This window comes from Oncorhynchus keta, chromosome 27, assembly GCF_023373465.1.
Source record: "Oncorhynchus keta strain PuntledgeMale-10-30-2019 chromosome 27, Oket_V2, whole genome shotgun sequence".
Taxonomy (NCBI): Eukaryota; Metazoa; Chordata; class Actinopteri; order Salmoniformes; family Salmonidae; genus Oncorhynchus; species Oncorhynchus keta.
Genome location: NC_068447.1, coordinates 22,480,735 through 22,491,966, shown reverse-complemented (window position 1 = coordinate 22,491,966; position 11,232 = coordinate 22,480,735).

The window sequence follows — 11,232 nt, the reverse complement described above, 5'->3', positions numbered from 1 at the left end:
CGGCATCTTTCAGGACCTGAACGCTGTAGCCCCGATTCAAGAAGCGATTCTCCAATTCAGCAGATTTGACACTGTAATCTGTTTCCTGATCACAAATTCTGCAGACTCTTTGGAATTTGCCATATGGAATATTTATTCTCATCTGTAGGCTTCCTAAAGATTGATGTGTGCAAACAACCTTTGTCATTTTTACTAATGTTGAGGTCCAAAAAATGAACGTTATCCTTGCTGTACTCCATAGTTAGTTTGATGTTAGGGTTAATGTTGTTAAGGTATTGGTGGAAGGAAATAAATTAATCTTCTAAGTCGGACCAGAACAGGCAAACATCATCAATATAGCGTCCCCACCATATAATCCTGTCAAAGAATGAAAATTAAGTCATTTTCCCATATACCCAAGTACAAACCAGCGTAGGAAGGGCTGTAAGCTCCCATGGCACACCCTTTGACCTGTTTAAAAATACGGTCCTGAAATATAAAGATGATATGATTAAGAGTCCATTCAGTCAGTGAGACAATGAATTCTGTAGGAGGCATCTCAGTTTCAGGTCGGGTAATCAAGAAATGGTGCATAGCTGCCAAACCTTGTTCATTCTCAATGGTGGTGTATAGAGACTCCACATCCATGGGGACTAAAAAGGAAGCTGTACCTATATTGTTCAATTCCCTCATTTTGTTTAACACATCTGTGGTATCTTGAAGATGGGCTGGGAGTGACGTCAGAAAAGGCTTGATAAAGTAATCAATGTACTTAGAGATGGGCTCTGTCAGACTTTCATTACCACTAATGACTGGTCTGATGAGGGATTTTCAAGATTTTTGTTGACTTTTGGAAGAAGGTAAAAAGAAGCCATACTGCCATTGAAAAGAAATCTGAACTCATTGTCTGAAATGTAGCCATTCTCCTTAGCTTCTGTGAGGATCCCTTTCAATTCAGAAAGGATCCCTTTCAGAAGCCTACCTTTTAGGGTTGAAGGTAAGAGATTGGTAGAATTCATCATTGTCTAATTGACGGTAGGCTTCTGTCACATATTTGTCTTCACTCCACACTACTGTAGCACCACCTTTCTGGTGTTATGCTCTCCACATTCTGGAGGATCGATTTTAGAAATAGGTGAATTCGAGTATGATAGCTAAGGATATGGAGAAAACACCAGTCTGGATTACATCATCAAACTAAGGGCATTTATTAATGGCATCAGACAGGAGACACATCCAACCATGATGTATACTGGTAAGATAGTCTAGCTAGCTACATTTTCAGATAATACACATTTCAGATTTTGACAGAAAGTGGTTTCATTTCAAGTGTACTGTTAACGTTAGCTAACGTTAGCTGGCTGGGCTGCTAGCTAAATTTGTGCATAGTTTTTTTCTTTGTATCTCAGACACATTTGCTTGACTGGTTAAAGCCATAGAACCTGGTTAGTTAGCTACCTGCAGATTCATGCAGGGTAGTAACATCATGAGTTGTGATTATGGTCCATTGTTTAGCTAGCTATCTAACGTAAACTCACGTAAACTCGTACATCGCCTTGGTCCGTACAATTGCCCTTATTTTAGCGCCCGACTTCCAGATCAACTGTAATGTCAATACCATTGTAAAGCACAATTTCTCCCCTTTCCAACAGAATCAATTACATGACCTAAACGCTGCCCGTTTCTGTATAATTCAAGCAGGCAATGAGCCCCGTCGTGTCTTTTTAAAAATGGCGGGTGGGGAAGCGAAACTAATGCGTGATAGTGAGAAGGAGAGATGTTGTGTGGGAAAATTGCTTTTTTTCACTCGATCTGTCCAACTTATCACCTATTCGCCTCTAGAATGTAAATAAAACACTATAGAGTTTATACAATGTTTCATTACATACCTATTTGAAGGTTTATGTCGAATTTTAATCAGGTTTTTAGGACGGTGCTAAAGTGATCTTAGAAGTAAAGAGCGGCTTTGAGAATGATGATCGCTTGCAATGATGACGCAAAAAAATGACTAGGTATCCCCCCTTACCCCCGTCACTGTCCATTTCTTGTTTTTAAAGGATGATAGAAGTGCTACACCTGGTAGAGAGAGATTGTAAGACAGAAACAGTTGCTTTATGCGTGCTGTACGTTACGATATGACACGTCAAGATGTAACGGAGGGTCAGTTTTTAAAACTTTTCTCCAATACTATAGAGCCATTACCATGTCGATCAACGCTTGAATAGAAACCTAGTTTACACGCCCGATTTTGACGTCAACACAGTCGCTACAGTCCCATTAATTTTTTTGTAGCCTCGTATGAATGTTGCGGTTGCGCACATTTGTACGGAATATGGTGAGTTTACGTTAGCTAGCTACATGTCTTAACAAAAGACTTCAATTTTGACAAAGTATTTTCTTTTCACGTTAGTGTACTGTTAGCTAGCTAGCTAACTTTAGCTGGCTGGCTCGCTATCTAACGTTACGTCATGCGTTGGGGATTCAGTGTTTACCTAGCTACCTATCTATCTACATTTCTTAACAAAAGACTCTCATCCTAGTGTGCCAGAATCCAAAATAACTGATTAATTTTTGAATGCTCAACACCCATTGAATATGTCCTGTGTCAGTAAATGTTGGCAACAAAGCGTAATTCAATTGTTGCCAGCAGCACAGTTACAGTCACCAACGCTCTGAACAACATGAAAACTGCCTAACCAGCTCTGCTAGAAGGAGTAAAATGGTCAGAGTGGGGTGTTCTCTCATTATGTGTCTGGAAGTAGCTAGCCAATGTTAGCCAGTTAGCTTGGGTGCTTGACTGTTGGTCGGAGCTTTCAGAACAACCCTTACTTACGCTAACCCCATTCCGTACAAATGTGCGCAACCACGACATTCAAACGAGGCTGCAAAGAAAACAAATGGGACTGTAGCGACTATGTTGACATCAAAATCTGGGGTGTGAACTAGGTTTCTTTTCAAGCGTTGATTGACATGGTAATGGCTCTATAGTATTGGAGAAAAGTTGAAAAAACTGACCAGATCGAGTGAAAAAAGCCATTTCCCAACACAACATCTCTCCTTCTCACAATCACACAATAGGTTTAGCTTCCCCACTCGCCATTTAAACAAAGACCCAATGGAGCTCATTCCCTTCTTGAATCATGCAGAGATGGGCATCATGATGGTCTCGTCATTGATTCTGTTGGAAAGGGGAGAAATGGTGCTTTACAATGGTATTGATGGAAGTATTACGTTTTTGGGGCACTAAAATAAGATCAATTGTACGGACCAGCGCGATGTACAAAAGTGAGTTAGTTTACGTTACTTATTGGCCAGAGCATCCAATATGCGCTCTGAACGCAAAACACTCTGAATTTACGAATGGACAATCTGACAGCACAGTTGCAGTCACCAACCCTCTGGATAACATAACAGCCTAACCAGCTCTGCTAGTGCGAGTAATGTTCAGTGAGATGTTCTCTCTCTCTTTCTCTTAGATGTCTGGAAGTAGCTGGCAAGTTAGTACAGAACACACGGGCAACCCTTAAATAGATGGGTGGGGCTAAGGCTTAAGAGGGTGTGAACAATGCTGAATGGGTGTAGACAAAGAAGGGCTCTCCAATTGTTGTATCAAAACATTGAAAGACGGTTTAATCAAAAGTGAGTTCGATCATCTTTCAAAGCAAAATTATTTTCCCATTGTTTCCTCAAATGCAATTTATGATATACCATTGTGTAGCTCTGAGTCTCTACTTGTATATAATGTAAAAGCAGAAATTCAAATGTTGCTACATAAGACCGAATCCAAGTGGTGAGTCACATTTGTCTTAGATATTTGTATTAAGAATATTGGTAGTAGTAATATTTTGTCATACAGTTAATAGTTTTTCTGGATTTCCTGAATCAGAAATGCCCTAAACACACTCTCTCCCTCTCTCTCTCCCTCCCTCTGTTTATTTGGGGTATCATTAAAAATGCATTGAGATACCGATCTGTCATTGACATGCCACTCGCGTCATAAGCTCCAGCTGAAATGTTATTGCCAGAATCCATAAATTAAATGATGTAATGAAGCATATGTGTAACTGTATGAAGGGAAGGTCTTAAGTTAAAACATTCTACTGCAATGGTTTAATAGGTAAGAGCTATGGAAACAATCTGATTCTACAGATCCCTTGTGTGTATTTTAGATTGTACAACCCAGAGTGAAAGGTTTGAAAGAATTAAGTGTCTGGTTTTATATGTTGATTTTGCTTACTTCATAGAAGAACCTCCTTTTGATAGAAGCTATAATCTAATGATTACCTGAAAATTGAACGATAATTATCACAGAGTGATAAGAGGGGGGAATGTGAAGGAACATTATGTGCTTTTCTAATAACCAATTAGACTAGGTTCATGAAAGTGACTGATTGATCATGAATGGGAGGAATCCTCAGTATTAGTAGAAGCAATTAGGCAGTACACCCAGAACATTGTTTTGAGAATGGAAAGGGATATCTCAGTTTCAAGGTCTCAGCTTGGAGAGAAGAAGCCTCGTGAGCTATTGGTCGGTTACATGCATGAACCAAAAGTTAATGATGAAATAATTATGAATAATGAATAATGTAAATCATGCAACTTGTCTGTCTTTTGAGTTAATAATATGACCTGAATTGTTTCAATGTGTACATATTGGATTACATGATGTGGCTTACTTTCTGTGATGCCTTGGATAGAACAACTGTCTGAGATATACAGTAATTAAACAATAGTAGTCCTAATACTAAATAAATTGTGAGAAATGGCTTGACATCCACTGTGCGGAGGTGGCAGAGATGATGGATTGCTGAAAAAGAATGAGAGAGACATAACATAAAACTTATATTTCAACTGATGATTTCTGCAGCTATTGAAATAGATATGTAGAAATATGATTTCACAACTTATTGTATGTGTTATTTACCAAAACAATGTGTTTATGTTTCTCTGTTAATTTTTCTGAATGGCTGTCCCATTTACTTTTTGAATGAGTGTCAGTCAACGCTGACTCAGTGTGTTTGGTGACTGGTGATGCAATGCATTTCCGCGATGTCTCCATACTGCTGTACTCTTTGTTGCTACTTGCCAGACCATTTCACTTTTAACTCTTTATAACAATTTAATCAGAAGTCAGGGCATTCCTATTTCTTGCACTTCGCCGTGCAGCACAGTGCTGTTGTGAAGGAGGTTGTCAAGGAAGTACGTTTGTGTTTATACAGGTCCTCCCTCTCTCACCTGCAGTCAACCAATCATGTCAATGCGGAGCTATACGTAGCCCTACACACTGTTAAAAAACTTGAGGCACACGGCAATGTGCTACGGAGCTGAAATTGGCTCCAGAGGCTCCGCAATTGCGCCACACTATCCATAAATTGTGTCACACCATCCATACGGCGCCCAATCAGCCTACTTTTCCAACATGATTGAGGAGAATTAAAAACAATACATTTATTTTTGATACTGTTGCAAAGCTAACTAAAAATCACATTCTCCAAGTGAGGATGACCTTCACTTCAGCAGTGATCAATTGACGAAAAGATCATGATCATTATAAAAAAAATGACAGACTCCTCTTACAGGAGTTTCTCCAAAACTCAGTTGTCCTGAGTCTGCATAAAACAGCCAGGAACTAGGATCAATGGAGACACACAAGTTTTTAAAATCCTGTATCTCTCAACACATTCACAAAAATAGTAATGGCCTCTAAACCCTCCAGCTGCCTACTGGACCGTAATCCAACGGAACTACTGACAGAGAAACTTCTTGTGCTTTGCCCTCCTATGTTGAACATAATAAATGGCTCCCTATTCTCCAGATGTTTACCAAACTCACTTAAAGTGGCAGTAATAAAGCCTCTCCTGAAAAAGACAAACCTTGACCCGGAAAATAAAAAAAACGATTGGCCTATGTTGAATCTCCCATTTCTCTCAAACTTTATAGAAAAAGCTGTTGCGTGACATTTCACTGTCTTCCTGAAGACACATAATGTATACAAAATGCTGCAGTCTGGTTTTAGACCCCATCATAGTACTGAGACTGCACTCGTGAAGGTGGTGAATAGTCTTTTAATGGCGTCAGACCAAGGTTCTGCATCTGTTCTTGTGCTCCTAGACCTTAGTGACGCTTTTGACACCATCGAACACCACATTCTTTTGGAGAGATTGGAAACTTTAATTGGTCTACACGGACAAGTTCTTGTCTGGTGTCGATCTTATCTGTCAGAAGATATCAGTTTGGCTCTGTGGATGGTTTGTCCTCTGACAAATCAATGATAAGTTCTATTTTAGGACCATTATTGTTTTCACTATATATTCTACCTCTTGGTGATGTCATTCGGAAACACAATGTCAACATTAACTGCTATGCGGACGACACACAGCTATACATTTTGATGAAACATGGTGACGCCCCATAATTGCCAACCCTGAAAGTCTGTTTCAGACACAAGGAAGTGGATGGTGGCAAATGTTTTACTTTTATACTTGGACCAAACAGAGATGCTAGTTCTAGGTCCCAAGAAACAATGAGATCTGCTGTTTAATCTGACAATTCATCATGATGGTTGTACAGTTGTCTCAAATAAAACTGTGAAGAACCTTGGCGTTACTCTAGACCACAATCTCTTTTTTGATGAATATATCAAGAATATTTAATGGGCAGCTTTTTCCATCTTCATAACATTGCAAAAATCTGAAAGTTTTTGTCCAAAAATGATGCAGAAAAGCTCATTCATGCTTTTGTCCATTCTAGATTAGACTACTGCAACACTACAGTACTAAAGTACTAAATACATTTCAGTTAGTGCTAAATACCTCTGCTAGAATCTTGACCAGAACCACATTTTTGATCATATTACTCCAGTGCTGGCTTCCTTTTAAGGTTAGGGCTGATTTCAAGGTTTTACTGCTAACCTACAAAGCATTACAGGGACTTGCTCCTACATATATATCTCTCTGATGTGGTCCTGCCATACATACCTACACATACACTACAGTCACAAGATGCAGGCCTCCTTATTGTCTCCTATAGAGCTCAATTTTGATGGAATGGTCTGCCTATCCATGTGAGATAGGGAGACTCTGTCTCGATCTTTAAGTCTTTACTGAAGACTCATCTCTTCAGAAGGTCATACGATTGAGTCTGGCCAAGGGGTTTGAAGGTGAATGGCAAGGCACTGGAGTGATGAACCGCCCTTGCTGTCTCTGCCTGGACTGCTCCCCTCCCTAAACTGGGATTCTCTGACCCTATGACGGGGGCTGAGTCAGTCGCTCACTAGTTCTCTTCAATGCCGTCCTTAGGAGGGGTGCGTCACGTCGTGCCAGGCTTTTTATGCAATACTCGACTTGAGTGGGTTGAGTCACTGACATGATCTTCCTGTCCGGTTTGAAGCCCCTTCAGACTTGTGCAGTGGAGGAAATCTTCATATACTCAGCCTTGTCTCGGGGTAGTAAGTTAGTGGTCTGTTGATATCCCTCTAGTGGTGTGGGGGCTGTGCATTGGCAAAGTGGGTGGGGTTATATCCTGCCTGGTTGGCCCTATCTGGGGGTATTGTCTGACAGGGCCAGAGTGTCCCCAGACAGAGTGTCCTCAGCCTCCAGTATCTACGCTGCAATAGTCTATGTGCTGGGCGGCTAGGGTCAGTCTGTCCTATCTGGTGAAATTCTCCTGTCTTATCTGGTGTCCTGTGTGAACTTAAGTACACTCTTTATCTCTCTGGACCTGAGCCCTAGGACTATGTCTCAGAAATCCTGGCTGTCCCCATCCCCAGTCCACCTGGTCATGCTGCTGATCCAGTTTCTACTGTTTTTCCTGCGGCTATTGGAGCCCTGACCTGTTCACCAAATGTGCTAACTTGTCGTGCTGCTGCTCCAGTTTCAACTGTTCTGCCTGTGGCTATTGAACCCAGACCGGTTCACCGGACATGCTACCTTGTCCCGGACCTGTTGTTTTTTACCCTATTTCTCTCTCTCCCTCTCCCTCTTTACCGTACCTGCTGTCTTGACCTCTGAATGCTCGGCTATGAAGAACCAACTGCCATTTACTCTTGAGGTGCTGACCTGTTGCACCCTCTACAACCACTGTGATTATTATTTGACCCTGCTGGTCATCTATAAACGTTTCAACATCTTGAAGAACAATCTGGCCTTAACGGCCATATACTCTTATAATCTTCAACCGGCACAGCCAGAAGAGGGCTGTCCAACTCTCACAGCCTGGTTCCTCTCTAGGTTTCTTCCTAGGTTCCCTCCCTTTCTAGGTAGTTTTTCCTAGCCACAATGCTTCTACATCCACATTGCTTGCTGTTAGGGGTTTTAGGCTTGGTTTCTTTATAAATTAATGTGGTTGATTAATTACAGGCACACATTCTCTTTCTCTCTGACATGCAAGAGTTCAAACAGTTTATCTTTCTGTTGCATGAGAGCGGTGAAAGAGACCCCTCCCTCTCTCACTCTGTTCCACCTTTTACTCGCTGTCGCACTTTAGCAGTTGATGTTATTCTTCAATAACACAGACACCAAAAAAAATCAGGAGTAGAAAAATATATTTATTCAAAGAGAACAAATCATAGTTGTTATGCTGGAAAGTAGATGCTTATTCTTCCCCGTCCTCAGTGTTTTCTCCACTGAACAAAGAGACAGGATGTAGTTTCTACCCAGACCTAGCCTGTGGTTGACCAATTAGCATTCCTTGCAGTAAAATTGACGCAAATCAAATCAAATCATATTTATTTATATAGCCCTTCGTACATCAGCTGATATCTCAAAGTGCTATACAGAAACCCAGCCTAAAACCCCAAACAGCAAGCAATGCAGGTGTAGAAGCACGGTGGCTAGGAAAAACTCCCTAGAAAGGCCAAAACCTAGGAAGAAACCTAGAGAGGAACCAGGCTATGTGGGGTGGCCAGTCCTCTTCTGGCTGTGCCGGGTGGAGATTATAACAGAACATGGCCAAGATGTTCAAATGTTCATAAATGACCAGCATGGTCGAATAATAATAAGGCAGAACAGTTGAAACTGGAGCAGCAGCACAGCCAGGTGGACTGGGGACAGCAAGGAGTCATCATGTCAGGTAGTCCTGGGGCAAGGTCCTAGGGCTCAGGTCCTCCGAGAGAGAGAAAGAAAGAGAGAAGGAGAGTGGCAGTGGCCAAATACCAAGTATCCCATTTCAGGCTCAATGTATAGACAATTTGGAACAATGAAAACCTTCCACATGTAGCTATGAGTCCCGGACTGAAATTCCTACACAGATCCTAATCAGATGTTGAACTGAAAAGCACTAGTTCTATTGCTCTCTAGCCCTCTTGACCTCTAGTCCGCTGCATTGTGTATTTATCTTAGAACATTCTTACACGCACATACCTCAGAGAATCATACTCCCACTTTCAGTTTGTGTCATGCACACACACATGCAATCACCTTAGCATATACTGTTGCCTTTAGACAACATATTATGAGAACTGGTTTCACAAATCCCCCTTCTCTGAGTAGACAAATTGTTTGGTCAGAGGGTCGCTTGGTCCAGTGTTCCGGAAAGCAAGTTCTTACTTGAAAAGGGGCCAACAATGTGTCCCAGTGGACTAGAGGCAGAGGGGTACAAGAAAACTAAGTTCCTCTCTAGGTTTCTTCCTAGGTTCCTGCATTTCTAGGGAGTTTTTCCTAGCCACTGTGCTTCTACATCCACATTGCTTGTTGTTTGGGAATTTAGGCTGGGTTTCTGTATAAGCACTTTGTGACATTTGCTGATGTAAAAAGGGCTTTATAAATACATGTGATTGATTGATTTCAGGCACACATTCTCTTTCTCTCTGACATGCAAGAGTGAAAATAGTTTATCTTTCTGTTGCATGAGAGTGGTGGAAGAGTGCCCCTCCCTCTCTCACTCTGTTCCACCCTATACTCTCTGTCACGCACATACCTCAGAGAATCATACTCCCACTTTCAGTTTGTGTCACGCACACACACATGCAATCACCTTAACATATACTGTTGCCTGTAGACAACATCTTATGGGAACTGGTTTCACAAATCCCTCCTCCTTCTCTGAGTAGACAAATTGTTTGGTCAGAGGGTCGCTTGGTCCAGTGTTCCGGAAAGCAAGTGCTTACTTGAAAAGGGGCCAACAATGTGTCCCAGTGGACTAGAGGCAGAGGGGTACAAGAGAGCCTGGATCCTCTCTAGGTTTGTTCCTAGGTTCCTGCGTTTCTAGAGAGTGTTTCCTAGCTACCATGCTTCTACATCCACATTGCTTGTTGTTTGAGGTTTTAGGCTGGGTTTCTGTATAAACACTTTGTGACATCTGCCTATGTAAAAAGGGCTTTATGAATAGATGTGATTGATTGATTACAGGCACACATTCTCTTTCTCTCTGACATGCAAGAGTGAAAATAGTTTATATTTCTGTTGCATGAGAGTGGTGGAAGAGTGCCCCTCCCTCTCTCACTCTGTTCCACCCTATACTCTCTGTCACGCACATACCTCAGATAATCATACTCCCACTTTCAGTTTGTGTCACGCACACACACATGCAATCACCTTAACATATACTGTTGCCTGTATACAACATCTTATGGGAACTGGTTTCACAAATCCCCCTTCTCTGAGTAGACAAATTGTTTGGTCAGAGGGTCGCTTGGTCCAGTGTTCCGGAAAGCAAGTGCTTACTTGAAAAGGGGCCAACAATGTGTCCGAGGGGTAAAAGAGAGGGCCTACGAGGGCGACAAATTAAATTAGGCTTAACAAGGACATTAAGAGGGAAAGTACCTGAGGATTAAAGAACATTATGGTGAAGTGGTAATTCACAGAGCCAGAGCACAAAGGATCCAACCAGTGCATTACTTCAAGAGAGAGGAGAGGTCATCTAGAACCAGACCCATGCAGACTTTCTACGCATCTCTCTAGGGATCCACTGTGCTGTTGAAATCTGCTCATATCCGCTAGCCTGACCAATCAGAGCAGGCTTGGAATGAATCAAGGACTGAGAGAATGGGTATTCTCCAGTTTCTTTGACAACATGTTGCTCTGTTCTAGGGAGCTTCAAAAGAGCTGAAAACCTTGTGTGTTTATTGAAGTGAGTTGCTTTAGGCTCTTGTCACCTTACCCATTTTGTGACATAATTTGTGAGAGGAGTGCTAATACACACATACATGTGTGCATGAAATAAAAACCAACCTACACACTGGAAAGAAGAATTATAACCCATTAGAAGAAAGAAGTATCAGAGTGAGTGTATGTGTGCATGTGAAGCAGAAGGAGG